This window comes from Rhinolophus hipposideros, assembly GCF_964194185.1.
Source record: "Rhinolophus hipposideros genome assembly, chromosome: X".
NCBI classification, from domain to species: Eukaryota; Metazoa; Chordata; class Mammalia; order Chiroptera; family Rhinolophidae; genus Rhinolophus; species Rhinolophus hipposideros.
The window spans coordinates 103,998,529-104,021,770 of record NC_138046.1 but is presented as its reverse complement, the minus strand read 5'-3'; the positions used below and the strand labels follow the sequence as shown (position 1 = coordinate 104,021,770).

At 42.9% G+C, this 23,242-nt stretch overlaps 1 protein-coding gene and 2 pseudogenes across 3 annotated transcripts in view; 1 reads left to right on the top strand and 2 right to left on the bottom strand.

Moving 5' to 3' along the window:
* TAB3 (TGF-beta activated kinase 1 (MAP3K7) binding protein 3) overlaps positions 1-1,089 on the bottom strand; it is a 54,423-nt gene extending 53,334 nt beyond the window's left edge. The window contains exon 1 of the mRNA XM_081043573.1: positions 866-1,089. The gene's annotated coding sequence lies outside the window, so the exon portion shown is untranslated. The remainder of the gene's footprint in view (positions 1-865) is intronic.
* Positions 1,090-11,416: 10,327 nt separating this feature from the next.
* Positions 11,417-12,162, top strand: LOC308494890 (tRNA 2'-phosphotransferase 1-like; annotated as a pseudogene). Its single transcript has one exon. The product of its transcript is annotated as a tRNA 2'-phosphotransferase 1-like (transcript).
* A 2,708-nt stretch (positions 12,163-14,870) lies between these two features.
* LOC308495124 (homeobox protein NANOG-like) lies at positions 14,871-15,470 on the bottom strand (annotated as a pseudogene). Its single transcript has one exon. The product of its transcript is annotated as a homeobox protein NANOG-like (transcript).
* Positions 15,471-23,242: the final 7,772 nt, after the last annotated feature.

Genomic DNA, 23,242 nt, shown 5'->3' with positions numbered 1-23,242 from the left:
TTTCTCAAATTGTCCCTTCCCATTCATTCTTGTTCTTTTACAAACCAGAAGTAAATACATCACATGCTAAAACTGTCTGACAAATGTCACTGTAGAACACATGGAATCGACAAGCACTGTCTGGACCAAAGGTGACAAGTTTTCTTAAGCAATTTTTGAAAATTACGTTTCAGTAAGAAATGCTTTCCATCAACAGTATCAACTTTTCACTTTATATGCAAGTTAGTTTATAACGCACCTTGTCTCCCATCACCCCCCAAAATCCGGCTTTTATACACTTTAATGGGCTGGCACACAGTACTAAAATACAGAACTCCATTGGTAATAACTTATCTGTTGTTGGACCTCAGAGGGCTGCTAGATTGTGTTATCTTTAAATGGACGTAGACGATGTTTTCTCCTGACTCCACACTTACAATTATTTGCAAACCTCTTTGAAAACGATTACTACTAACCTTCCCCACGTTTCCCAACACCCTCAACAATCCCAACCTTGGCGCTGCTAGTTCCCATCCCCAAACGCCTTGCTAGGGCTTGAAGCCCGCCCATAGAGGTTCACTCTTGTCAAAGTCCAGGGTCCGGCGAGAAAGGACATCATCCCCTGTGTCTGAGAGGCGAGGGCCGTCACAGGCTCCCAGCCACTCCCTCTCTCGGCCTCCCGGGGCGTCCCAGGCGGGCGCACCAGGCCGTGCGCAGACCTCCGGCAGCCCCTCCGCCCCAGGCCGAGCCGAAACCCCGGGATACCCGCAGTCGCACACGCCCACCACCCGGGCGCTGGGTCACCGGGACGACCCCGGGGACAACCCCGGGGCCACCCCCGACGCCCCGGTCCGAGCAGGTGCCGGGCCTCCTCACGGACACTCACCGGCAGCCGCCGCTCCCCGTCCGCCGCTGCCTCGCCCTCACTCCCGCCGCCAGTTCCCGCGGGGGGTCCGGGCCGGCGCAGCTTCTCCGCCCGACCCCCCCTCGGGTGCACGCCGCGCGAGGCCCGGATACGGTGAGAGCCGCCGCCGCCCCCTTTCCTCCCTCCTCCCTCAGTGCGTCCCTCCCACCGAGACCCGCCTCGTATTTCCTGGATCCGGTCTCCGCGAGAGCTTGGCAAGCGAACCGCGGGCTTCAGGGCTCCCGTCGGGTGCAGTCGCTCGCCAGGCACAAAGGTGGCACTGTCGGGGACTGCCGAAAGTAATCTCGCGAGGTTTCCCCCACAGCAACCGGAGGGCGGGGGCCCACAGGAAAGGTGGTCAATTAGAGTAGTCTGAGCTTCTGAGAGAAAGCTCCCCCTTATCCGCAAGCGGTAGTACCGTGACAGCGAAAGTTATTGCGCCTGCGCAAGGGCGGGCGCGCGGGCCATGACGCATGCCCAGAACAGCCCTTGAAATAGCACCGAAGTGCTCCGTTTTACCTGTTTCCTCTAGAACCGTGGGGCAGAGGAGGGAGCAGAAGAACCGGGAATGAAACGCGGGAAAGGGCTGGGCCGGACCCGGCAGCGAAGTGAAAGGCGTCCCTTAAGGTTGGGTTATCCCTCTAGAGCCCAAAGGGCCAACACACTTGGGGATGCCCAGGAGTCCTCCAGCCTTTTCCTTCTCCTTACCTTCCCTGTCACCAAGTATTCTTTGCAAAGTCTCAGCTGCCCCGTCGTCCTGTTGTTGACTTGTGTTATTTATTGACAGCTTGCTGTGTGCTCGGAGCTGGGCTCGCAGCTGGCAGCCCCAGCCCTCCTGTTTCTCACATCACCCTCTAACTTTCTCTTTCATCTTGACGCTGTGTGAGCCTTCCAAATCTCATCCTATTAACTGCTTCTGTTCCTGTTTTATTTTTCCTCCTTCATTCATTTATTCATTCAAACGTGTGTAGTTCAGTTTCCTATGTGCCAGGTGATGAGGGAACAGATGTACTCTGACCTCAGAGAGCTATTGGCCTGAGATAGAGATGGATGGGAAAGAGAAAAAAAATGACAGTTCAGCACAGTAAATTCTGTCCTAAAAATGAGTAGATACTGGGGGGTGGGGTGTCATGAAATATATCAGAGACAATTATTGAGGAGAGTCTCACAGGCATATAACGCAGAGATAGCAACCACAGGAAGCAGCTACTACATCTAGAGCTCAGGGGGACAAAGGGGAGAGGTTGGGATTATTACAATTTAGATATTTAGAGGAGGGGACTTGTGCAGCTGAAACTCAGACCTATAAGGAGGGAGCAGCATCTGCTGGAGCTGGTGTCTCTGAGGGGGGGTTTCAACACGCAGTGTCTGCAAGTGTGGGCAAAACTGCAAACTGGCTCCAACCGCTGCTGTGGGAAGGAACTGCCACTGTCCTGAGAGCTTCTAATCGCCCTCCAGCCTGGTGATAAGAATGAGATGTATAGAGCAGAGCTGAACTTGACCCACATCCTGAAGCAGAGCAGCTCTGATGCTGAGAGCCACTCATTTTGGAAGCTGGATGTGGTCAGAAAGGGGGCCTTTCACTCCTGTTGCACATCCCAGGTAGTGCAGTCCATCATGTTACAACATTGTAGAAAACCTATTTCAAGTTCAGGGTTTCATACCAAGCAGCTGCCGCCCCAAACAACTCACAAACCCATGAGTGGAAAATAAGTGTGCACTGTAGTATGGCACTGAGACTTATGCTTATTACATGGCAAAAGTGGGTTAATACAGCAGCTCTGTTCCACAGAGTGAGCAGGAGTGAGTCTCCTTCTGCCTTCTTGCTTCACCATTCCTAGAGGGTTGTCCTAGTATATTTATTTGGTCCAGAATGTCTCAGTACCACATCACATTCCAGTCATCAGGAAGGGGGAAGGTCTACCCATTTCCTTTAAGGGCACAACCCAGAAGTTGTTAATATGTTAATTGAGTTCACAGTCCATTGGCAACAACTTAATCATATTACTATATTTACCTGCAAGGGACACTGGGAAATGTGATCTTATTCTAAGCAGTCTTCTACCTAGCTAAAAATTCTATGACTTTAGAAAAAAGGTTGGGGGGACAGCCAGCAACCCCACACAATAATCAAAACTCAGAACTTGATTTAAAATTATATCTTGTCCTCTCTCAACAGTGAAGAGATTAAAGTTAAAGAAGCAGGTATAATCTTACTCTTTCTCTTCCGTAGTCTTCTACTTCTCCTCCCTGATTTTGCTAACTAGTTTCTTCTCCTTTAGGGATGAAGAGGGTGGGAATGGAGGCGAGCAAGTTATTGCTTTACAGGTACAATCATAACATGGCTTTGTCCCCTCTGCACTTGGCAGATGCCTAAAATTGGCTCTTTCTCTTTTGATTTCATTTGGGGTTCTTCTTAGGCTCCCACTGGGAAGATTTGATAACAGATCTGAGGACGCAGATGATGCTTTTTCCTCTGTCTGGACTCTTTCCTCAGCCCCTGGTCTATTTTACTTTTTTTTTTTTTAAAAGAAGAAATATATATACATATGTTTTAAACTTTTATTTATTTTAAGTGTGTTTTTCCAGGACCCATCAGCTCCAAGTCAAGTAGTTGTTTCAATCTAGTTGTGGAGGGCGCAGCTCACAGTGGCCCGTGTGGGGATCGAACTGGCAACCTTGTTGTTAAGAGCACCGCGCTCTAACCAACTGAGCTGACCGGCCGCCCCTCTTTTACTTTTTGATGCTGCTATTAACATAAGTCCTCTCTTGGTTGTCAGTGCCTTCTATGTGACTGGCACCCAAATGCTGGTTCTCTCATGGGCTGAGCGTGATTCTTCAGCACCCTCCTCATGGCACAATTCTTTGATATGGACTCACCCTTTTCTAACTTCTTCTCAGGCCCTGCCTCTTGTGGAAGACCCACAGGTGCTTATTGCCAGGATCCCCTCACCCACTGGCAGGACACAAGCAAGAGGCTCCAGCTTGTTTGCTTTCTGTGACATTCACTTGATCCATGGGAAACTCACATGTCCTCGCCATGTTGAACAACAGGCATGCTGCCCTGTCTTGCTGCTCCCACAAGCTTCCGGTCTTCAGAATTCTTCTGGCAAGAGGCAGGCAGCAGTGTCTGCTGACTCCGGTCTCCAAACTCCAAGGATATATGGACAGCTGTCCCTAAAATTCTCACCTGGGATGGACCTATAGATAACTGCTGTGCAGTGACCAAGCAGCTGGAAGGTAATACATCTTTACACTCCTCAATCAGCGCTCCACAGCCCCCTCACTTGGCTTTGCCCTCCCTAATGGGAGAGACCATCTACAACACTCCCTCAAAGATGGTAAGTAATAAAAATCTCCCTTCTAGTCTTCTCTTATTCAGGCTGGGGAGCTGTTTGGGTGATAGTCATAGAACCGGTTTTGCTACCTTTTGGTGAGCTTTTAGGGAAGGGCCTACAAGCTCTCTTTAGAATGTGATAGAATTTAGCATGTATTTTCTTCAGCTGTATCTCATACACCTTCTGTACCATTTCAGATATTTTTGGCTTCATTTATTTTATCAATAATATATCACTATATAACAAACCACTCTAAGACATAATAGTCTAAAATAATAACCATTTTATTTCATGGTGCAATAGGTCCACAATTTCGGTTGGGCTCAGCCGGGCAGCCCTTTTCTGATCTCACCCAGGGTCACTCATGGTGACAAGAATAGAGGCTGCTCATGAGACCAACAAGGGCCCCCTTTCACCAAGTCACCCCAACTCCACAGGGTATGGTCTAAAAGCTAGCAAATTAGCTGAGCCTTTAGTGTGCCATTTCGTTAGGCTGTCTGCTTTTGAGTGATGAGGTGTATGATGAGATAGATATGTGATGAGACCGGTGGTTCTCATGGCCATGTGCAACTCCTTTGCAGTAACATGGATCCTTTGGTTTTAGGCAATACTGTATGAGATACCACATGAATAGATGACCATTTTGTAAACTCTTGAATGGTGGTGTTCCTGGGGGAACTGTGGATAGGAAAGGCAAACTCATAGTGAGAGTTTGAATCGCTTCTGAAAAGAATGAATTGCTGCCCCGCAGTCACACACACCCCATGTAGAAGGAATCCAAAGTAATCAATTTGCCCAAATAGCTTCTGGTTTCCTTGAGAAATTGTGCCATACGATGGCAGTGTTGGTTTCTACAGGTGGTAGGTTGGGCCAGTAGTAGCTAAATTGAGCTTTGGTGAGAGGGAGCCCTTGTTGGGTCTGAAGAGTGAGCCTGAGTTCCACTGACAGGATCCCATGCTTTCCCTTCTTGTAGAGCAAGCCTACGAGGAAACTTGTCAGTGATGGAGTACTCGGGATGCTTGGTGCCAGGCAATCTTGATGTAGGGTGCCAGCTGTTTAGAGTTTGGTGTCATGGGCTTTTAGCATGAGTGATGCCATTTTGAGCCTGTAGTTTTCTCTTTAACAATACCTTTAATGTTCTAGAAACTATGGATCTGGAGAGAGTGTTTGGGAGAGTGGGGATTGGGAAAAGTTATGGGAAGGAGACGTTTTTCTGGGGAAATTGTTTCCAAAGCGGTCATGTGTAAACTCATAATGAAATTGAGTAAAAATATTTTCAATTATTATAAGTGAAATGATAAACATTCAAAATTGAAGTTCATCATTGTTTCAATTTTAGCGAAGAGAAATTATGTAGAGAATTTTTAAAAACTTTTCCTTTTGGTACCTAAAAAGATCATTTGTTTACTATCAAATCTCATGCACCCAATCGAAGAGTAGTGACAACACAAGAATTCTTTCTAAACTTCTCATTCTATAGTCTTCTGACGCATTGTCATGAACCTAGAGATGTGAGAGGGAAAAGCTGGGAGACGGTAAATCAGGTTGCCTAATAGTGGGTCCTTGTGATATTGTGATTTATAATAAGAAATATATATTTGGTCTTTGTCTGCATTCCTGGCACAGAGCTCATAAAACTGCTGAAATTCCCTAAGTGATATGAGCTATAAAAGTGCCTTTTGTTAGTCATAACAAGCCCCTTTCAACCATACCTGAGTTTATGTTAATGAGGTGACTTTTGGAAAGCCCCTAAAGATGGGGGCTGGTTGCCAAGGAAGCCTGTGATTAGAGGGTTGGAATGTTTAGCCCCACCTTCCAACCTCTGTAGAGGGGAGATGGCCTGGAGGTTGGATTAATCACCAATGGCCAATGATTTAATCAATCATGTTTACTTACCCTTCATAAAAATCCAAAAGGGGTTTAGAGCACTTCTGGGTTGGTGAACGCATGGAGGTGCCAGGAACATGAATTGTCAGAGAAAGCATGGGTGCTCTACCCCCCATACCTAGCCCGCGGCATTTCTTTCATCTGGCTGTTCCTGAGTTATATCCTTTTATAATAAACCAGTAATCTAATAAGTAAACTGTTCACCTAAATTCTGTGAGCTGCTCTAGCAAATGAATCAAGCCCAAGGAGAGAGTCATAGGAACCTCTGATTTATAGCCAGTTGATCAGAAGCACAGGTGACAAACTGCACTTGCAATTGGCGTCTAAAGTGAGGCAGGAGGGGGCAGTTCTGCAGGACGGAGCCCTTCACCTGTGGAACCTGATATTATCTCCAGGTAGATAGTGTCATTGATTAGAACTTAGTCCCACGACTGCATCTAACTTCATATGCCCAGGAAATGGGTTAGAATGGATTTTGGTAGACAGCTAGCAGACTCCACCACAACAGTGTGCGTAAAAATTTTTGTAGATTTTTACTTTCCTTATCATATAAAACATTTTCCATGTTTCTTTATAGTCTTCATTATGGTGGTATATTTTATTATTGTTGAAAATCTTTGTGCCCCTCTCTGGCGCTATCTCTATATTGCCAATTGCTGGTGGGCCTCCCTGTAGAAGCAGTATTTGCTCCCTTGGTATCAAGCTTGGTCATATGACTTGCTTTCGCCATTGGAATTTGAGCAGAAATTACATATCCCACATCTGAGCAGAAATGACATATCCCACATCTGAGCCTGCGCTGTAAGGGCTATTGTCTTATTCTGTCCTTGCTCTTCTCCCACTGCCTAGAGACCAACATGGGACTTCCAACTGGGTCCTAGGATGAAGCAGAGTTATAGCTAACCTGCAAGGATCGATAACTGAGTGAGAAATAAAATCTGTGATAAATCAGAGATTTGGGAATCAGCCGTTACTGTAGTATAATCTAGCAAAAGCTGACTGATAAAATAATTGTTATGGCTGCATTTAATTCCATTGTGTTACGTACCCCCAATTTTTTGTCCATTCTCCTAATATTGAACATTAGTTTCCAATTTTCTGCTATTACAAATAATGCTGAAAAGGACATCTATGTACAAATTTTTTGTTGTTGTTTCTGTTCAATTATTTCCTTAAGGTACATTTTTAAGGGTAGAAAACTGGGTCAACATGTATGATCATCATTACTGCTTTTATTCCCCAAAGGGGTGGATTGTCTGTATATTAAGTCAGGTTCCAGCAAAAACCTCAGAAACCATTCTAGTACTTTTAACAGAGGGAAAATAAGACAGGAAATTGATGTTAAAAGTAATAGAGAAGCTGAGAAGTCATTGATGAAAGAACTCAGTGATTGGCAATAGCAGAAAGGCGCTGTTGGCCCTCGGGATGGGGGGACACTTGGATGAGGTGGTATTATCAAAGCCCAGAAACCAGGGCCATATGAAGGGAACTAGAACCATGACTGGGTCTGCTAGGTCAGAACTGGCTAGTAGTATCTGGGACCATTAAAGGAGGTTTGGTCTGGCAAAAGCTGGATCCATGGAAGAGATGTTGTAAGAAGCAGAAAGAGTAGGGGTGGCTGGTTCGCTCGGTTGGTTAGAGCATGGTGCTGGGAGCACCCAGGTGACCGGTTCGATCCCCACGTGGGCCACTGTGAGCTGCACCTCCTTAAAAAATAAAGGGCTGGCCCGGTGGCTTAGGTGGTTGGAGCTCAGCGCTGCTAGCGCTGAGGTCGCCAGTTTGATTCCCACGTGGGCCAGTGAGCTGCGCCCTCTACAGCTAAGATTGTGAACAATGGCTCTCCCTGGAGCTGGGCTGCCGTGAGCAGCCGGAGGTCGGTGTGAGCTGCCGTAGGCTACTGTGTGCCACCAGGAGCTGCCGGTGGCCAGCGTGAGCGGCTGGCAGCCTGTGAGAGCTGCCATGAGCTGCTGTGAGCAGCCGACAGGCGACCGACTGCCTCAGCCAGGGGAGCGCAAGGCTCATAATACCAGCATGGGCCAGGGAGCTGTGTCCTCCACAACTGGACTGAGAAACAAGGGCTTGAACCGGAGTGGGCGGGGGAGGGAGGTGGAAGAAGGCGAAAAAAAGTGAAGAAAGGAAGGAAGGAAGGAAGGAAGGAAGGAAGGAAGGAAGGAAGGAAGGAAGGAAGAAAGGAAGAAAGGAAGAAAGGAAGAAAGAAAGAAAGAGAAAGAAAAGCAGAAAGAGAGAGGGAGAAAAGTACTTTGAACTCTTTCTTTGTGGCTGTCAAATCTTATTTTTTTTCTTTCTTTTTTTTAAATTAAAGTTTATTGGGGTGACTTACATAGTTACTAAGTAAACTTACATAGGTTTCAGGTGTACAATTCTCTATTACATCATCTATAAATCCCATTGTGTGTTCACCTCCCAGTCATTTTGGTTGTTTCCATGTCTTGGCCACCGTAAACAAAGCTGCAATGAACATTGGAGCACACGTGTCTTTATGGATAAATGCTTTCAGATTTTTTGGGTAGATACCCAGGAGAGGGATTGCTGGGTCATATGGTAATTCTGTTCGTAATTTTTTGAGGAACCTCCACACTGCCTTCCATAGCGGCTGCACCAGTCTGCATTCCCACCAACAGTGTATGAGGTCTCCTTTTTCTCCACAGCCTCTCCAACACTTGTTACTATTTGTCTTGCTGATGATAGCCATTCTGACTGGGGTGAGGTGACATCTCATTGTGGTTTTTCTTTGCATTTCTCTGATGGTTAGTGATGCTGAGCATTTTTCATATGTCTATTTGCCATTTGTATGTCCTCTTGCTGTCAAATCTTATGCAAGTAGTATATCCATTGGTCAAAAGTACCCACAAGACAGAGAACAAAGGAACCTAGAAAATGTAGTTTTCTATGATAGAGAGCAAAGCCAGAGAAGGGCAGTGAGGTATCTGAGAGCAAACTGGACAGTAATGAAAGAGTAAATCACTTTACTAATCTTTCCAGCATTGTATGTTACCTATAAATGTTATTCTTTTGGCGTGGAAGCCAATATGGTTTAGTAGTTGAGAGTACTGAGTCAATTCACACACTCTGGGTTTGAAATCCTGCTCTGAGCACTTTCGAATTATGTGATCTTGGGTGATTTGCTTAAACTCTTTACGTTTCAGTTTCTCATATATAAAATGTTGTAAAGATTAAATGATATACAACATTTAGCATAGTGCCTAACATGAAATAGGTAGGTCCTCAATAAGCATTCGCTAATGTAATTATTCCGTGTAACGTAAAATTCCTAGGTTAGTTTAATTTGACTCCTTTGATATCTATATAGGATAAACATTTTCCAAGTGATTTTCCTTTACCATATGTATTTCCTCAAGACTCAACTGACTTTTTATTGTCTTAACTACACGTTTTAGGCGTCTTTCTTGTAAATTTGCTATTTTGAGATTTAAACTTCTAGTGTAATTAGATTTTACCGTGTGGTTTAGCTTGGGACTTTTTGAAAGTTTTTTTCTTTTCTTTGTTCCTCTCCTGCCAAATCTTAATGATTCTGTTTACTATGCATTTACTATGCATATCAGTTTCAATGGTTCTGTTTACTCCAAACCAGTTTCACCCCAACCCCCAAACCCTTTTTCTTTGTTTGCCTCTTCTTACAGGCCTATACAACCTTTTGGCCATGCTGGGGGTGGAAGGCTGTGTGTGTGTGTGTGTGTGTGTGTGTGTGTGTGTTTGTGTGTGTGTGTGTGTGTGTGTGTGTGTGTGTGTGTGGTGGAAATGGCTTCTGGACGGGAGTCCACCATCCTCCCAGAATGCCAGCATTTTGAATAAATCTGCTTTTCTTTCCACCATTTTGAATAAGCCTGCTTTTCTTTCCATCAACCTTGTCTCTCAAGTTTTGACTTTCCTACAGCGAGCAGCACAGGAACAATATCGTATAGTTATTAAACTTTTGTTTATCACATTTTACATTTCACATTTCTTGAAGCTAAAGAAGTCATTCTTAAACAGCTGAAAAATACTCTGTTTTCTTCTGAGTTTCTAAAATTACATTATGGTATATAATTGCATATTAATTATGCTAGAAGTTTGTGTATAACTGACAGATAAAATATTTCCTCTAAAAGTCTAGGTTAATATGCTGCTCTGTAGTGTCAGAAAACCAGGCTACTTCTATTTTGTTCTGCCATCATAGAATGCTGCCATGGTCTATTGATTCTAGATGGCTCTCTACCACCTCCATATTCTAACTAGTGGGAAGTAAGGAAAGACATGTGCCTTCTCTTTAAGGGCGTAGCCTGGACGTTTCACACATCACTTCCTCTCACATGCCATCGTCCAGGATCTGTGGTCCTATGACCACACCTAAGTATAAGGGAGACTGGGAAATAAAGTTTTTATCTTAGGTGGCCACATACTCAGTTCATAATTCTATTATGATAGAAGAAGGGGCAAACAGATATTAGGGAAAAACGATTAGCCTTTGCCATTCTGCTCTTCTGGCCACACAAACATCTATGTGTGTCCATGTTTCCACACATAGAATATACTTGTTGCCAAGGGAGAGAACTCCCGAAGTACAATTCCATTACTACTGGAAGGGAGCAGAATTTGCCACCCCGAAAATCTGCCTCTTTGGCATATTGGTCACCTTGAGCTGCTTATTTTTAAGAAACAGCAAGCACAGGAGAAGCTCTGAAACCGCGGAGAAGAGTAGAGGTTCCTCTTTTGTAAGAGACATTTACATGTATAAGGAAAATCTCCATCTGTAAGGGTGTCTTCCCCTCCCTACTAGGAAGCGAATGACTAAATCTCTAGAAAGTTTTATCAATGGCAAAGGCGAGAACTTCAATCTGCATAACAACCTTGCCCTCCATCACTGTGCTTTCCTGGTAACCTCCTCTCATAACTGGCCTCCCCCCATGCTCAACATCTTTTGTCTTTAGTTGAAAGCATTTAGTTCACAGCTGGGACCATTTTAGGGAGTTACTCAGTTTTCTGGGTATCTCCCAATTACAGGAGGTATACATGTTATTGAACTTCTGTTTGTTTTCCCCCTGTCAATCTGTATTTTATTACAGGGGGGTTCTCAGCCAACAACCCAGAAGAATAGAGGGAAAATTATTTTTCCTTCTCTTCACAGTCTCTAATCTTCATAGACATTTGCAAGCTAGATTTTTGGTTTCGTAGGCTTTCAGACTCCCTCTAACATTTAATAGGTTTCTAGTCTATTTTCCTCTTGTCAATTACTTGTAGAAGTACCCATCTTGTAGGGTGAGCTGGCAGACAGTGGGAGTCTGTCTTGGCCATGAACTCCTCTGGAAGAAGGAGGCAGGCAGCAGCGATGCCCAGGGGTAGAAGGGCTCACAGACCCCAGGCACTTGACCAAGATGTGCAGCTGTCCAAGACTCTGCCCTATACCTTGCACCACGGGCCCTGAAGCTAGGGCTTCCCATGGGGCCAACAGCTTCATGCTTCTGGGCGCCCTCCTGGAGCTGCCCAGTTCTGCACATTCTCGGCTGAAGATGTTCAGTGTATGGTGGACGCCGATGGGAAGCAGTAGTTTGCCCTGCAACAGGGGGACCCCAGCGCTGGCCCTCTTATCCAGGCCCCTCAGAGTCACTCCCTGCAGAAAACCGAGGTGGAGCTGATGCCCGTGAAGACCCCAGAGGCCCTGTCCCTGATGCTTATCCATGGCATATTCTGGCAGCACTGGCCACCCATCTTGCTCAAGGTCCTGTCCTATCCGGGAAGAATGCACATCCACCTGGCCCCAGGACTGCATGGGGACCCTAGTGTTATCAGTGACATGAGGCCAAATTGCGAAGTGGCTGTGTTATCAGTGGGCCCCTGGCATCCCCTTCTGCTCTGCCCATGGGGTGATCCTTTCTCCAGGGAATGCTCATAGCTTCCTGCTTCCCAAGTCCTTCAAAGAAACCCTACAGCAATGCCATACTGGACAGGCCCTCTCCTTGGGTGACAACAAAGAGACGAGAGTATGAGAGTGGTCCCAAGCACAGCTCCAGAGGAGGAAATATGATCCAACAATAAGATTTCTTTTTTTTTTTTGATGTAAAAAGATAACAAAAAAATTCTAGTTTGAAAAGAAAAAAAAAGGGTAACGGTAGCCCACAATCTCTTCCAGACAAATTCTCTTGCTCTTTCGCTGTTCTCTGTGCTGACTAATCTTCCTCTCATTCAACTTGATCATTGCTTCCTTAAGCTCTTCTTAATAGGTTTGGGTGGGAGGTTGACGTTCTTTTTTTTTTTTTTTTTTTTTAATTTTTATTGGGGAACAGTGTGTTTTTCCAGGACCCATCAGCTCCAAGTCAAGTCGTTGTTTTTCAATCTAGTGGAGAGCGCAGCTCGGCTTCCAAATTAAGTCGTTGTCTTCAATGTAGTTGTGGAGGGTGCAGCTCACTGGCCTATGTGGGAATCGAATTGGCGACCTGGGTGTCGTGAGCACAGCGCTCTAACTGAGCGCTCCAACTGAGCCAACCAGATGCCCGAGGCTGACGTTCTTAATATGCTCTTTACCTCTGCTCTAGCTCTCATTTACTGGTCAAGAAGGAAGGTGCATGAGGAGCCCAATATTATTTCTTGGCAAGTCTTCCCTTTTTTGTAACCTCTGTAAACTGCTACACTGTGGAGTTGCAGAAAGCAGTTGGCTTTTCAGTTATGTGGGGCTCTGAAATCCCAGGCCACAGGCAAAGAATGACTCTTGACAGAGCTATGTTCTCTTCCATTTTTGGTTGCTGTCTAGCTAGTTCTGACTGGGGTCCATCCCTCTGTAGGATGTTGCTAAAAGTAGCAAGAAGCAGCAGACTCTGCTCAACGTTATAAATCTTTCTTATTTACCACAATGCCATTGCTTCTGATGCCTGTGAGCTGCTTTCCAAGATCTTGCTGACCTTTATTAATGCTGTGCCTAGCTAAAATTTCTATGTCCTTAGAAGAAAGAGAAAATAGATGTTGGAGGAAAACTAGCACTCTCTGATACAAATGCCTATTGATTCAGACAGGTTCTTAATTCCACTCCATAAAGTGAGTCAGCAACTTGTTAGAAGGCATGAGGCCAGTGGAATAGAAAACTGGCACCCGCAGATTGCCATATCATACAGTATCGAAGGACTCACTTTGCAAAAGGAAACCCAGACAGCTCCCCCCGCCACCAACAAAATTGCAGCTGAACTTTTGCTAGTTTTGATATGATTTATATAAATGCTCAAAGATGATCTCATAACTAACAATGAAGCTGACTTTCTGGGCCCTGTCAAAAATTTGATTTTGAAAATCTAGTAAAGTGCCTACACAGTGACTTGAAAAGCTGTAAAGATGAGAAAACCCATGCACTGTTATAATTTTTCAATATGGTTGTCAGATTGCTGAAGTTACTTCTAAAATTCTTTTATTCACTTTTAAATATACTTGGATCCTGTAATGTAGTCTAAATATCTCTTGATGTTTCCTCCCTGCTTGCATTATAAAATAAACCTTTAAAGAGAAAAAAAAATAATGATTGTCACAAAGAGATTTTTCTTTCTTTTCTCAGCATACTCATTTTCTTTATTATATGTCATTTTCTTGGTGTTCATTTCGTCTGATAAACTCCAGATTCATCTCTAGCACTAAAAGATACCTTCATTAATTTGCATTGTCAAAATACAAATTAAATACCAACTTTATTTGAGAATGGAGACAGTGACCATTCTAAACAGAAGTTCTGGAACAAAATCAACAGACTTTGAGAAGTTTATATTATTATAGTTATTTATACTGGTATGAAATAGAAGGGACTTGAGTCTGTTTTGTTCACTGCTATATACCTGGTTCCTAGAAGAGTACTTGCTAGACACTCAATAAATATTTATTGGGTTAATGAATTAATGGATTTTTCTTTCTTTTTTTTTTAAATAGACGTTTTATTTATTTGTACTTAAACTTATAAACCAACCAGCCAAACTGGTACTTTTATCATGATACACCAAAGTACAAAAACATCTTTTACAAATACTTAAGTAATTAACAAATCAGGGGCTGTAGTAAAACAGCAAAAGGGGCAGAGGAAATCAATGAAGCACATTATAGCTCATTAACCTCTCACCTGAGTTGAGGTTTTTAAACAAGCCTTCCAACCCCAGAATATGTGAATAATCCTTCATCACACATCTTTATACTTTTACTTTCTATTCTCGAGATAAGATTCTAGGTCATAAAGATATCCCAAATATTATTATATCTAGTTATCTATAGCCAGAGACATCTTTCATCCTCATTTTGTCTAGAGCAGCAAGGCTACAGAAAGCTCTTTGATTAGACTCCAGTCATACCCCACACTCCCACCCCTCCAAATTGACACAATAGGCATAATGAGAAAGAAGCAAGACATCAAGGCAGAGATACATAGAAAAATCCTAGAAGGGATACAGGCACTGCCCAAATTGATTACATAATATACTCATCGTCACACATCATCAGGCTGTATGTTCATGGAATAATTTGGGAATAAATCCATGATTTGGTGTGTACTACAATCCTTAGGGGTTTGCTGTATCACATCATAGCTTTCCCCAGCAGTTTCCAAGGTGGCCTCCAAATCACTGACAGGTCGATTTTGCTGGAGCTGGGTCTAGGGTGGCAGGGCTTCCTCCCCATAAGAACTGATTGCTCCAGGCCTAGTTGTTCCAAGACTGGTTATTCCAGGCTTGAGGGCGCCAGGTCTGACTGTTCCAGGAATGGTAGCTCCAAGATTGGCTGTTTCAGGAATGGTTGTTCCAAGTTGGGTTATTGTAGGCCTGGTTGCTCCACATTGAAATGTTTCCAGAAGTGTTCAGGAGGCATCCCTGGTGAGAGGAAGACAGGCCTGGGTTCTCTGCAGTTGCTGACCCTTCCGAGTCCTATAGTTGCTGTTCTTTGGCCAGTTGTATTTCTGCCACCTCTTACATTTCATTCTCTGGTTGTGGAACCAGGTCTTAATCTGTTTGTAGCTAAGGTTCAGAATGTTGGAAAGTTCTTGCATCTTCTGGAGGCTGAGATATTTGTCTCTGAAGTCTCTCATTGAGTACACAGAGCTGGGTCTGTGAGAAGACGGTTCTGATCTTCTGGTTCTTGACCTGGACCTTCTCTTCCTTCTTCACTGTGTTTTCTACGGAAGTGGGTAGTCTTACGCTGGCACTGGTGGAAGAATCAGGGCTGTTCTGAATAAGCAGATCCATGGAGAAAGGAAGAGTTGAGACATTCTCCATGTGGAGTGTCTCAGCAGATGACATTTGCGAGGATGCATAATTTTCCGCCTGGGTCACATGGCGGATGTCACTGCGAGGACTTGCCACGTCGGTGGCCGGGCGGAAAAGCTGCATGCATTTTACAGAGTTGTGATATTTGGGGATTTTCCAGAGATCTTTCTATTATGGATTTCTAATTTAATTCCATTGTGGTCATATAACACACTTTGTATAGATTGAATCCTTTTAAATTGATTGAGGTTTGCTTTATGGCCCAGAGTATCGTCTGTTTTGGTAAATAGTCCATGTATACTTGAGAACAATGCGTATTCTGCTCCTGGTGGATAGAATATTTTATAAATGTTCATTAAGTCACATCAGTTGATAGTGTTGTCCAAGTCTCCTATACACTTGCTGATTTTCTGTTTACTTGTTCTATTAATGATCGAGAAAAGCGTATTTAACTATGTGACTGTAATTATGGAGTTATCTACTTCACTTTTCAGTTCTATCAGTTTTTACTTCAAGTGTTTTGAAGCTCTGTTATTAAGTTCATAAACATTATGATTATTATATAATCTTGATGAATTGACTCCTTTATTCTTACAAAGTGATCCTTTTTATCCCTGGTATTATTTTCTGCTCTGAGATTATCTTTGATATTAATATAATCACTCCAGCTTTATTTTGATTAGTGTTAGTGTGGTGTATGTTTTCCCATGCTTTTAACCTATTTCCATGTTTAAATTCAAAGTGGGTTTCTTATAGGCAGCATATGGGGATCTTGATTTTTTTCATCCAATCTGATGATCTCAAAAATTATTAGAAGTTGGTCAAATATATGGTGATGGAAGGAGAACTGACTCTGGGTGGTGAACATACAAAGTGATATATAGATGATGTATGACAGAATTGTACACCTGAAACCTATGTAATGTTACTAACCATTGTCACCTCAATACATTTTAATTAAAAAATAAATTATTAGAAGTTCTACAGAGGGTGCCAAAGAAATGTATGCCCATTTTAAGAAAGGAAAAAACTATTAAAATTGTAATACTCGATATACACTGATAACAAAAGATGAATGCAAGTCACGTGTGACTTCTGCAATTACAAGAGGTGCTCAAAGTGGTTACCATCAGTGTCCAGACACTTTACATTACGGAAAACTACTGCTTGAGCAACGTTGACCAAAGTGTCCACTTGTGTGCATATTTTTGGCACTGTGGGTATATATATTTAGTTTGTATTTCACACTTAAAAAAATTATGTATGTTGGCACATGTACATATTTTATAAATATAGGTATGTATATATGTTGGAGAGTGTGATGAAAAATATGTTATTGATGAGGCAAACAATCAGGAAAGTATGGAGACATTGGCTGTAAGGACATTGTGAACAACTGTCTAATCCGCACATTAGGTGAACAGAAATGGAACTGGACGGTGAGACAAGGCGTAGACATCACACAACTCTAGTTGAGTGGCACCGCTTGGATCATGAATGTGAATGATGCTCCCAAGAATTGTTAAGCAATGGCTTTTTTGGTAGATAATCCATTCGGAGGGAAGAATTTGAGTCATGTGTAAAGAAGTCTGTGAGGAAGTCTGTTCCCAAGAGGACACAAGGCCCAGCAAACTCTCCCAATGCTCATCATTGCCCATGTAGGAGAGGAAAAATAATCAGCCTCAAATAATCAATATGTCAAAGAGGCATATTTTGGGGTGGCCAATTCTGTTTCCCTTCACCCACGAGTCCAGAAAGATCATTCAGTGGAGGAAGATGTGTATGCTGGGCAAGGTACTAGAGAGGAGGTGAAGGAGGAATATGTTTCTGTGAGTCCCCAAATGATGCAGGGGACTTTGGAGTGAGTGCCAGGATCGTGTCTCTCGTGACACCGAAGAATGGAAACACGGACCCAGGAGAGGCAAAGAGTTTTAAAAAGAGGATAGTGTATTGAAAGCAAAGGGTCAGAGCTCCCGAGTGGGAGGGGGTCCCGAATGGAGGTGCCCAGTGACTGAGGCAAAAGCTCTTACTTTTATACCTTCCCTTGCCTGTTTGGGGAAAGGGAGCTGGCGCTTTTTAATGAAATTTGTCTATCCATGTTTGTTCTGCTTGCCCATCCTGCAGGAGTTAGCAAAATAATCCAATCTTATCTATCAGATCCGCTCCGTTTGTGAGTCCAAAAGGAATTTTATGATCAACCTACAGGCGTTGTTACATTTTGTCCTGGAGTGAAAGAGTGATTTCAAAACCTGGAGTTTCAGGATATGGCTGTCTTTGTTTGTTCCACCCGGGACCTCCCTGGCTACCTAGCAACACACTAACTAACCTGTCTCAGAGGGAGTAGACAGAAAAGGTCCACAAACCTGTATAGGGTCCTTTTGAGGTCTGTGACTGAATACTAAGCTGTGCATGTGCAGGGGTTAAATACTCTGTGTGCTGAAAAGTGGTGAAGGCCTCTGAAAAGGAGAGATATTTCTAAAAGCTAAGGCTTATAAAACACGCTATTCAAACAGTTTACTTGGGTAAACAAGTCCATTCTGCTGAAGAATATTGGTAATCATCTATTTTAAAACGATGGTTTTAAAGATTAAATGTGTGTGTCGACTGTCTAAAGATAACCTCACTCAATTGCAGTCTTCTTGAATTTATTTTGTGAACTTTGCAAAGCAATCTAAAGCCTGATAATTTCTGAGTTGTGAATTGAAGGTGTGAATGTCCCTCAGCCCTGGTAGGGAAGCACTTTCGAATTCATTTCCCTGACATGAGATTGCTCTCCCCAAAGCAATTTTAGAGGGAACATTAAGTGCTATAGAACTAGAATTGGAGAAATGGGCCCAAGAAAATGTTTTTAATCAGGACTGTGTGGGCGCCCATTTAATCACTGTGTAATAGAAGATGTTAAAGGAATAACACGTTGTTTTAGGGACTTATTGACTGAGAAGTTCATTTAAACTGGGTCTTCTGTTCTTTGGCTTCCCATTTTGCAACTGTGTGGCCAAGACTGAACTCAGTATTTCTGTTCGGTAGCTATTCTGCAGCCTACCCTACTACTCACCGCCAGCATCCTCACCCTTTGTACTGTAAATGGAAATTCACATGTGTTGGGTTTTGTCCTTGCAAGTTATAGTTGTCTCTGACAATTTCCTTTTCGTTTGAGAAAAGCCAGAGTGGTGCTGTGTATTTTCAGTCATAGTCTCTCCGGTATCAAATGTCACAGCTGGGTTGCAGGAAGCTTTATTTGCCTTATAATAGCATTTCCTTTAGATCTTTAGGGGCCTCTATCTCTAAAATCACTTGTCTACAGGAACTTCAGGGAGAATAATTTGACCTTTGTAAAAATAAACTTTCCAACTGAATGTCTCCCTCTGGATCTAGGTTCAGATGGTTCTGTGTGTGCGCACATGTGACTTGAACTTTTAGGTTACTGGAGATTCTGACTTTTAAAGTGCTATAGTGTCTTTGATTTCCCAAACAGAGAGATCTTTTGTTGACCATGATGATGAGTAAACTATAAGTACTATTGTGGCGGGATGTTTCTCTGAGGGTGACAAGGAGAAAATTCTGAGATGTCCCAAATGAAATTACAACAGGCCAGAGGGTGGAGGAAGAGACAGAAAGGGGTTATCAGTTAACTGCAGTGCAAAACCAATAAAAGACTGCTCACACTCCTTCGTATATGTTGGAATTATTAAATAAACTCCCACGCAGCTATTTCCGAGATTATCTGAAAAGAGAATAGCCAGGTGCCTTTGAACCGCTTCTTGTGCGTGAAGGACTTTACTGTACCTCTTGCAGAACTAGCCCATCCTTTGTCTAGAGCTAATATAGATCCTTCCAGAACATCTTTCTCCCCCCTACTTGATGTGTAAAAACCCTTGCAAAACTATGGGATGATGAATGTGTTGTCTTTCCTAACTAGTCCTGCGGCTGGTGGTTTAGACTCCATGCCCCAAACCGGTCTTCATTTTTTTTTTTTGCTAACCGTGGCTTAATAAACTCTTTCTTTCATTCATTCATTCATTTATTTGTTTGTTTGTTTGTTTGTTTCTTTATTCATTCATTCATTTCAAGGAGGGCACAGCTCACAGTGGCCCATGCCGGGATCCAACCGGCAACCTTGGTATTGTTAGCACTGCACTCTAACCAACTGAGATAACCGGTCACCCCATAAAGTGTTTCTTTTAAAAAGACTTTCAGCCGCAGAAGTTTTTTGTTTAAGAAGGGCATAATGTATGTTCTTCTCTTCCCCACCCCATTCCAGAAAGTTAGTCTAAATTTATATTATATTTGTAGGCAGAAAGGTGACCAACGGTCCCAGTTTTACCCAGGACTTGGGAAGGGAGAGTTCGTGGAGCACAAACCTTTCAGTACAAAGAATTGGCAAAGTCGTGGGCACACTGGGACAAGTTGGTCACCCTCGGGTGAAGTGATGTACAAACACCTCCCATCCTGGAATTTTTTTCTAAATCCTGAGTTCACTGAAGAGAAGTGTACCTAAGGACAAAAGGAAAGCAGGATACCTACCATATTAATGTAAACTTTTAATTGAAATATAACACATATAATGCGCAAATACTAAGTGTGTATCTTTACAAAATTTCAACAAGTAAACACATGCGTAACTAGTACCCAGATCAAGAAAGAATATTTCCAGAATTCCTGAAGCCTCCTTCTGCATCCTTTCAGTCATGACCCCTTGAATAACCATGTAAGAGAGGAAAAATAATTTTCACTCTAGCCTTCTGAGCTCTTGGCTGAGATCCCCTATAATAAAAGATAGATTAACAGGAGGAAAAAAAAAACAATTTTAATAACATACAGACCTCCCATACACATGGGAGATACCCAGGAAATCTGAGTAAAACTCTGAAATGACCTGAGACACATTAAATACCATGTTCAGCTAAAGACAAAGGAAGATGTTGGGATGGGGGAAGGAGTCCATTTATGGGACAATGTCAGGAAAACACAGTTTGTTTTGCAAATTTCAATTCTCACCTTCTCCATTGATAAGAGTTTCTTGTGATTTAAAGTCACCTGTTCTCTTTCTGGTAGAGAGAGGGAGACAGACACCCTTACAAATGGAGATGAACATTATAAGTATGTGTAAATTTCCCTCACGAAAGGGTAAATTTCCACTTTGTTTTTAGAGTTCTCCTTGTGTCCACTTTTTCTCAAAAATATGCCACCTCAAAATAATCCTTATGCCAAAGAGGCCTATTTTGGGTTGTCATATTCTGTTACTCTTCAACTGTTATTATCCTTATTTAAAATACTTCCCATTCGTTTTAGCTGTTTTTAAAATTTATATCAGTGGAACCGTACAGTTTGTACTCTTGTTTTTAGTTTCTTTCATTCAACATTAAGTTTGTGAACTTCATTCATGTCACTGTATGTCATTTAGTTTGTTCATTCTTGTTGCTGTCTGATATCCCATTGCATGACTATACCGGAATATACTTATCCATTCTACTTTTTTTTTTTTTTTTTTAAGATTTTATTGGGGAAGGGGAACAGAACTTTATTGGGGAACACTGTGTATTTCCAGGACTGTTTCTTTTCTCCAAGTCAAGTTGTTGTCCTTTCAGTCTTAGTTGTGCAGGGCTCAGCTCAGCTCCAGGTCCAGTTGCAGTTACTAGTTGCAGGGGGCACAGCCCACCATCCCTTGCGGGAGTTGAACCGGCAACCTTGTGGTTGAGAGGACGCGCTCCAACCGACTGAGCCATTTGGGAGGCAGCTCAGCTCAAGGTGCCGTGTTCAATCATAGTTACAGGGGGCACTCCCCACCATCCCTTGCGGGACTCGAGGAATTGAACTGGCAACCTTGTGGTTGAGAGCCCACTGGCCCATGTGGGAATCGAACCGGCAGCCTTCGGAATTAGGAGCACAGAGCTCCAACCCCCTGAGCCAGCTGGCTGGCCTCTATCCATTCTACTTTTGATGGACCTTCGGATTATTTCCAGTTTGGGGCCATAATGAACAGTGTTACTATGGATACTTTTAATGGTAAGGAGATACAGGGGACAGTGATTTGGCAGAATCTCAGGGAGGCAGCAACACTCAAAGGGGTTGGTGCAAAATGGACATAGACCCTAGCCATGAGGGTTCTCACCTCTGCAAATTCTGTGACATGCAGGGCACAAAAGCAGATGATTGCTATACCTCAAGAGAAACTCAGTCTTTGACAACAGAATAATTGAATAGATGAAATGAAGGTTAAGGACCCAAACAGAGTTAGCCAAACTCCAGACTGCCAAGTCTGCCCAAGAATTCTGACACCAACTACTAATGCACGGGTTTCTTTTTTTTCCTTCAGTTTTATTGAGATATAATTGACATACAGTACTATGTAAGTGTAAGGTGTACAGTATAATGACTTGACATACATATATTGTGAAATGATTACCACAATAAGTTTAATTAATATCCATTACATCATATAGTTACAAAAGAAAAAGAATTTTTCCTTGTGATGAGAACTTTAGGATTTACTCTCTTAATGTACCATGCAGTAGTGTTAACTATAGTCATTATGTTGTACGTTATATTTCAGTACTTCTTTATCTTATAACTTGAATTTTTTATCTTTCGACCACCTTCACCCAAACTCACTACCCCCACCTCTGGTAACCACAAATCTGATCTCTTTCTATGCGTTTTTTTTTTTTTTTTTAAAGATTCCATGTATAAATGAGATCATACAGTGTTAGTCTTTCTCTATCTGACTTATTTCACTTAGCATAATGCCCTCACAGTCTACTCATGTCATAAATGGCAGAATTTTCTTTTTTATGACTGCGTAATATTTCATTATATATACTATAGTCCTCCTTATCTGTGGTTTCACTTTTCACACATAAGGGGAGGACTACTGTGTGTGTGTGTGTGTGTGTGTGTGTGTGTGTGTGTGTATCATCCATTCATCCACTGATGGACACTTAGGTTATTTCCATGTCTTGGCTATTGTAAATAATGCTGCAGTGAACATGGGAATGCATATATCTCTTCAAAATAGTGATTATTTCTTTTAGATATATACCCAGAGTTGGAATTGCTGGATTATCTGGTAATTCTATTTTTAATTTTTTTAAATATTCTCCTATGTTCTTTTTCTTTTTTAATTTTTTTATTGGGGAATATTGGGGAATAGAGTGTTTCTCCAGGGCCCATCAGCTCCAAGTCCTTGTCCTTCAATCTAGTTGTGGAGGGCGCAGCTCAGCTCCAAGTCCAGTTGCCATTTTCAATCTTTAGTTGCAGGGGGCGCAGCCCACCATCCCACGTGGGAATCGAACTGGCAACCCTTTTGTTCAGAGCTCGTGCTCTAACCAACTGAGCCATCTGGCCACTCCTATTTTTAATTTTTTGAAGAACCTCCATACTGTTTTCCCTAGTGGCTGTACCAGCTTAACATTCCCACCAGCAGTGCACAAGCAGGGGTTACTCAAAGCCACCTTCAGATTGGAAATTTCCTGGAAAGACTCACAGAACTCACTGAAACCTAGTAGCCTCACAGTTACATATATTATAGGAAAAGGATACATTGAGCTCAGCCAAAGATGCGTGCGTGGGCGTAGTCTGGGAGGGCTCCACAAGGTTCCAACCTCAAAGCTTCCTTTGTCCTCAGGAGGCATTACCCTCCTGAGATCGAAGTGTAATGCACACAGAATATTGCCAACAATATTCCATGCATGTTATTAATCCAGGAAGCTCACCCAACGGTGGTGTCCAGAGTTTTTTGGGGGGCTTTATTATGTAGTAGGATTGATTAAATTGTGGTTGAATTGAATCTCTAGCCCCCACCTCCCATCACATGGTTAGTCTTTCTAGAGAACCCATCTAGTGTGGGTGGCTCCACTCTGAGTTATCTCATTAAGGTAAACTATCAGGTAGAGTCC